The sequence below is a fragment of the Hordeum vulgare genome, chromosome 1H (genome assembly GCF_904849725.1).
Source record: "Hordeum vulgare subsp. vulgare chromosome 1H, MorexV3_pseudomolecules_assembly, whole genome shotgun sequence".
NCBI classification, from domain to species: domain Eukaryota; kingdom Viridiplantae; phylum Streptophyta; class Magnoliopsida; order Poales; family Poaceae; genus Hordeum; species Hordeum vulgare.
In genome coordinates, this window is record NC_058518.1 from 299,979,470 (window position 1) to 299,986,686 (window position 7,217).

The window sequence follows — 7,217 nt, forward strand, 5'->3', positions numbered from 1 at the left end:
CACGCATTGTCACCTTCTCAAGCTCACCAGTGATATGGTTTGTGGCTCCACTGTCCATGTACCAGTTGGTGTCCACACCATAGGATCGATCAGTAGCTTCGGCCACCTTATCATCCTGGGAGGAGTTGCCATCATCGTCGAAGAGATACCAGCAATCCTTGGCCAAGTGGCCAAGTTTGCCGCAGATCTGACACTTGACAGCATCAGATCTTTTGTTGGAGGAGTTGTTGTGGTGGCCGCTGTTTTTGGTGGAGGAGGACCGACCACCGTTGCCGCGGAAGTCACCGAGGTCTCTGCGTTCACCGCGAGAGGAGGAATTGTGTAGTTTCCTCTGTCGTGGTTTGTTCCACGGCCACGACCACTATGGCCGCGTGTGGCGGCATTTGCAGATGACTTGAATCCTCCGGTGTTGGCGCCTTGGAAGAGTGCCACCCTTTGATCGAAGTTGCTCATTTGAGCAAACAGTTCGTCAAGGGTGACCGGTTCCACACAGGCGTCGAGGGCGGAGACGAGTGGCTGGTACTCTATGTCGAGTCCAGCCCCGATGTAGGGGATGAGCTCGTGTTCGTCGAGGGGCTTGCCTGCAGCAGCCAGTTCATCAGCCAGGGAGCGCATATGTGAAAGTGCGTTATATCGACTAGAGGGGGGTGAATAGGAGATTTTTAGAATTTCTTCACTGAGGAAATTCCTTTTGAGAAAATTCCTCACTGATGACTAACTTACAACGGAAACAGTAAAGGATCAGACGTGCAAACGTTCACAACAACAGTATTTCAGAGTGAAGAATGTGAAAACAGATTGCACAGTAAGCAGGCTCGCACAATACAGATGATGATTAACGATTGTGAATAATTTGGGGTTGAGGAAATTCAGAGAAAGACTTCAGCAAATTCTTCAAACAGTCACAATGAAAGTCATCCACACACAATACAAGGAAAGTAAAGAGTTGAGGAATTAGAACCCGTTTCTTAGTGAAGACAGTTGTTGATGACCCAGTTCCAACTGCTATGACAGTTGTAAATCTGGTTTGGAGCAACTTGGTATTGAAACCAAAGGACACCCAGTCCCAGGACACACAGTCCCTACCGTATTCTCCTTGATCTAAGGACACACAGTCCTCGCCCAACACTCGTGGTAAGTCTTTAGGGCAGACTTCCAAACCCTCACAAACTTGGTCACCCGGCGATCCACAATTGACTGCTGGATTGCTCTAGACCATGACTCCTAACCGTCTGGAGGATGCACAGTCCTCAAAGGTAAAAGGCTTCAGTCCCACACAGGAACAACTTCTTCAGTGATGCTCAATCACTAGGTTTGGTTTGTGGTTTCGGTGTATGGGGTATTTCCTCACTGATGAATTTCTCTCGAAGGCTCTGAGGAATTGGGTTGCTCTTATGACAAGTGTCAGTTTCTAACGGAGCAGCCAACCAGCTAGTGGTTGTGGGGGGTGGCTATTTATAGCCTGGGAGCATCCCTACATGATTTGACACTAATGCCCTTAAATAATATGACCGTTGGAATGGATAAGACCAATGACTTGGCGTGGTTATCGAAACGGTCGGGACCCTCAACTGTGAGAGTCCTCATGTCACTCATATTCCTCACTTGAGGCTTTTGGTAGGATTAGGCTTGGGTTGAGCATCATGAGGAAATCCATTCCATAGTGTTACTTTGACCCCCTTTAACAGTACAGTGTTCCTATTACTCAAATGCGAAGAAAGTAAAACAGAAAGTGTAAATCTTCACGCTTGAAATTCTTCAGAATGAATTTCTTCAGGAACCACCGGACTTCTCAATATCAGTATCTTCATGAGGAATATCAATTTCATCGCAGATTTCTCGCGATTCAGTTCTTCAGCTTCAGACCAATTTCTTCAACTAAAGACATACATTTTTAGGGGTCGATATTCTTCAAATATCTCAAACTCCTCAATGACTTATAGATCCTGTGTACACTTATAAACACATTAGATACTTAACCTATAAGTCTTCAAACCACCAAAATCACTAAGGGGCACTAGATGCACTTACAATCTCCCCCTTTTTGGTGGTTCATGACAATTAGGTTAAGTCTTCAACAGGGATCAAAAGTATGAAGTGTAAATACTCATTTGAGGAATTTGAAAACAAGATTCAGAGAGACTCCCCCTGAAGATGTGCATACCTTGAGGATTTTTCTCTTATAGCAGATGCACATTGATGATTTATATCATGGAGATCTCCCCCTGAGTCTTGTAAATCATGCATACATATAACATATCATATGAAGAAAATGAAGATGCATGATGGCAAATGGTATCTGACGAATTCCAGCATGCGTGCATTAAAACTTGAGGAATAAGCATGCGAAGAAAAACGTTCAAAAGCGTCAGAGTACCATCGGGCTTAAGTTACAACTCATTACATAAAAACTTCAGAAGAGCCAAGAGTTTGTAACTTAAATATAGTTTATAAGGCCCAAAAATATCCCGCTTGAAGACTAACTCTCGAGTTTCTCCCCCTTTGTCATCAAGTGACAAAAAGGGACAAACTGAGGACTAACGCCCGTGAAGACTTCATTTCTTGGCGGTCGAGGAAGAGCCGCGATGCTTCTTGGGAGTAGTCTTCTTCCCTGGGCCGGTTGCTGTGTCGAGTTGTTCCTCATCTGATTCAGCAGTGCGGAATGAAGAAAAGGAGCTGTCTTCAAGGTCTGGCACTGGAATGGGCCTGAACTTCTTCTTGGGAGGCCACGACCAGTCAAAGTCTCGCTCAAAGTCCATTTCTTCAAGCTCAGTCTGAGTCTTCAGATGTGCAAGTGTAGCCCAGGTACGATCGAAAACCTCATGCAGATAGTGATGGTTAATCTTCACAGAGTTCTGTGTTTCAGTGAGGGTTTTCACAATGGCACCAAACTGGCGTTTGACCCATTTGTGGTTGCGATCCACCTTCTGGTGAAGACTGAGGAGGAGCTCTCAGGTATTCAGCACACGAGGAGGAACTGGGCTTGCTGGACGAGCCTCAGTATCTTCCCATGAAGAATATGCTTCTGGCTCTCTGAACTGGCCAGCAAGGGGCCTGCTGCCTTCTTCAATCACAGATTTTCCTTTTCCTTCAATGGGCTCAAAAGTCTTCTTGTTCACCCAGATAGGAGGCATATAACCAACATGGTTTTGACAATCAGCGTGAAAGTTGATGCCTGTCCTTGTCCTGATGAATCTCATGATCCACAAGGCATATATCTTGTGATCATAGGGGCACATGCCATTGTCGGCCAAAGTCCTCGAGAAGAAATCATGGATATTAATAGGAATACCGTGAATGATGTTGAAGAGGATATTCTTCATGAGGCCTACAACATCTTCTTCATCGTCATGGCCTTTGATTGGCGCGAGCACACTACAGAGGATTCTGTAGATAGACCGGGGTGTTGACTTGAGCTCGTGGACGAGGAAGGTGGTTCTTGAGGGTTTGCCTGCAGCCAAAGGCTTCATGAGGACTTCCATGATACCATTTGGCAGCTCACGCTCACCATAAAGCTTCAGTGCCGCATATGAGGGAATTGGTACGGGCAGTTCTCTGAGGAGTTCAGAAGCAGGAGCCTTGTAGTGAGTGTTTTGGGTCATCCAATCAAACACCCATGTGTTAATGTATTCAGGGTTGCCAGATATGTGAAGAGTGGCATAGAACTGAAGAATGAGCTCGCTGTTCCAGTCTGATATGTCTGAGCACATTGGGAGCAAACCTGCATCGTGAAGAACACTGAGGACTGGCTCCATGCAAGGTATTTCTTCAAGCTCAACATGAGGAATATGCGTGTGCTGGAATATCTTGTTGCGTCCACAGAGCACAGAGGCATAGTAGTTCATCTGGGTCCTTGTCCAAAACTTCAGGTGCCTCATTTGAGGCTTGTCATAAGGGTTCTCTCCGATGAAGTACATGCGTTCTTCAAAGAAATTTTCTTTCTGAAACTTTGGACGCTTGGAGAAGGGCTGACGCTTAACTGGCTGAAGATTTTGCTGAGGAATAGGGGAGGAGACAACAATAGCAGTCTCTGGGTTGAGCACAATGAAGTCATTGTCTTGGGCGGGTACATTTTCTTCAGGATTTTCCTCAGGGTGAGGAATTTCATCAGGTGGTACTTCATGCTGAGGTGATGATGCTTGCTCTGGCTGAGCTTCATGCTGAGGAATTTCTGCTTCTTTCTCATTTGGAGGAGTTGGGTCAGCCTGTTCCTCATCTTGAGGAGTCTTCTTAGAATGTACAATTTCATCAGCATGAGGATTTTTAGCTTGTTTTTCCTCAGCCGGCTTTGTGGCAGAAGCAGTTTCATCAGCTGGTGCAGCTGATGCTTGAGCAGTCTCTGTCTGAGGAATAAGAGGTTGAGGACTGTCATCAATCTGAATTTCCTCATCAGTGTGTTCCTGAGAGGCAACATCCTTCATTTCCTCATCTGCCCTTGTAGCTGGGTCATCAATGACGACCATCTCATAGGAAGGGGCGACATTGAGAGGCTCTGGGTCCAGAGGAGCAGTTTCTTCACTTTATTTGAGGCGCTTTGCCTCTGTTTCTTCTACTGCTGAGGAGGCTTTTCTCTTCTTGGCTTCCTTTTCAGCAGCTCTTGTTTTCTTCACGTCTGATGCAGACGGAATTATCTTCTTCACCTTTGAAGCTTGTGGTGAAGGTGTTCTTTCTTCAGATTCTTCAGCTGGTAGTGAGGAACCAGCTGGAACAGAGTCATCAGCCTGCTTTGATGAATCAGCTGGATCAGGAGCATTCTCATTAGTGGCAGCAATTTCATCAGTTGCAGTTTCCGTGATTATTTCTTCAATGGCCCGTTCATCAACACGGCGCTCTTGGTGTTCTTCCTCAGCTTGAGGAGTTTCCTCCTCATGAGGAGATGCATCTGCTGGCTCCGCAACCAAGGGCTGAGGAGTTGGTGCTGGGGGTGCGGTTCTCTTGTTGTAGTCATCAACAACACTAGTGGCTAGCTTGATGAAATTTCTCTTGATGCTTTTGCGATCTGACAGCTTGTCGTACTTGTCAGTCAATACTTGCAGTGTCACATCCCTGACACCTTGATCAAGTTAGCCTTGTGCTCATGTTTACTTTGCATTGCATCTAGGAAATTTCAACAAGAACAAAGTAAGTGGTGAAGGAAAACTCAACAAACCCTAGCCACTTCTCAAATTAAAGGAAATTTCAAACTAGTTAAAATCAATGAACCCAAAATGGCCTCAAGAAAAGTTCAATCTTTCTGATAATTCTTGGAAACAAATAAGCAATGAAGTAAACCATTTCCCTAATACTCTTGGCGTTTCAAATAAATGCAAAAAGCTACTGATTTCAAGTTTAAAATTTGAAATCAGAAACTTTAAGCTTTCAAAAATATTGAAAACTTTAGGAATGGTTGGAAATATTCCAACAAATATTCTGGGGTGTTCAACTTAGTTTTTACAAACTATTTGGGAGCTGAAATAAATAGTAAATCAATGAAATAGCCAAACAGAAACAAAACAGAAAAAAAGAGAAAAGAATTACCTGTCGCTCACCTCAGTCCGGCCCTGTAGCGCTGCCGTCTTCCTCCTCGCCAGTAGGAGCAGGAGGTGGCCGCCGCGTCGCCACGCGCCTCCACGCACCTCCCTGCCTGCCTGGCCGCCGCTTCGCGCTGGCAAGCACGGGGATAACCTCCCCGAGCTCGTAGCTATCCATTCCCGTGCTCATTCTTCCCCCTCTCCTCTCAGTTCTCCCGATCCCCTCTGCTGCCATTGACAGGAGCTCGAGCTCGAGCTGCCCGTGCCCCTAGCCATAGGATCTTCATTCCGAGTGTGCCATCAGCTCCGCCTCGACGAGCTGGTCCTCCCTGTAGAAGCCGAAGCCTCCCCAAGCCCTGCAACGCCCACGACACCGTCGCCTTCAACCTTCGGCCGCCGGCGAGCTCTGCTCGATTCGTCTCCCTCAGTGCTTCCCCGAGCCGTCTAAGCCCTCCTCTGCACTCCTCGTGAGCTTGCACATCTTTCCCCTAAGATCTCCCCGTCGATCCCCTCCTCTAGGCCTAGTTCCACCGGAGCCCGACAAGGACCGCCGCTGCAGCTCGTCGCCGGTAGCCCTCCGGTGAAGGGTTGGTCCGTCTGAGGCCACCAGAAGCCTTAGGACATCACGTAGATGCTATAGGAGCACAACCCCGCGTGTTTTGACCCTGTAATCGATGGCTTCGACGATGGCCGAACTTGGTCGCCGCCAAGCTCGTCGCCGGCGTTGATTCCTGCCACCCCAGCCCCTGGGGTTTGTCCCATCGTGCGCGCCGTCGAGTGGCCGTTCTCCCCATGGTCTCTGCCGTGAGTTTGGTCGTCGGAGGCGAGTTTCCGATGCCCTCCACCGTACTGGTGGTCGCCGGAGGCTCCCCGCCGGCGAGGACGACCTCGCCGCCGGTGGATCTCAGCTGGCCTGGGCCACTGACATGTGGGGCCAGCCTCTGGATAATTTGGAATAATAAAAATAAAATTAAATAATTTAATAAGACACTGACATGTGGGTCCAGTGAGATTAATTAGCTAATTAAGATTGATTCTAATCTAAAACTGACCAGAGTCACTGACCAGTGGGTCCCACTGGTCAGGTTTGACTTTCAACGGCCAATTGGACCTGCTGATGTCATGCTGATGCAATAAAGAGTTTTCTGATTTAAAAGAATTCCAGAAAAATGTTAAAACTTCTAAAAATCATAGAAATTAATCTGTAACTCCAATGAAAATAATTTATATATGAAAAAGTATCAGAAAAATTCAAGGAATCGGAATATGTCATTTTCAAACATGTTTGAAAATGTTATAGAACCCAAACATGTAGATTAATGAATAAGTTAATTCTTATAAACACTTTGTAGATGGAATTTGGGAAAATATTTAAATTTCACTTTAAATGAAATGATCAAACACTGTCCTAACTACAAACCTGCAACCTAACATGTCATCCCATGCATGTTAAAAGCAAGTTGATCTGAGCATCAGGTCGAATCAATTAAAATGGTATCCGAGAATACCTCGTTTGAAGTGATATTTGAATTTGATTCAAATCAACTTCAAACCTAATACATGTTAGTATAATAGTATATCACCTTGCATCCTCATGCCATGCTCATGCATCATCTTGATTGCATATGTTTGATATTGATTGTTGTCATTCCTTTCGGTAGGCTCCGCTCCCCCAGGTTCCACCGAATATCCGTCTGACGGATATTG

The 7,217-nt window shown here is 46.1% G+C and overlaps 1 non-coding gene across 1 annotated transcript; it reads right to left on the reverse strand.

The window, feature by feature from the left end:
* Nucleotides 1-437: 437 nt before the first annotated feature.
* LOC123423607 lies at nt 438-576 on the reverse strand. The gene has a single exon (XR_006621220.1). It is a non-coding gene; the product is annotated as a small nucleolar RNA Z247 (small nucleolar RNA).
* Nucleotides 577-7,217: the final 6,641 nt, after the last annotated feature.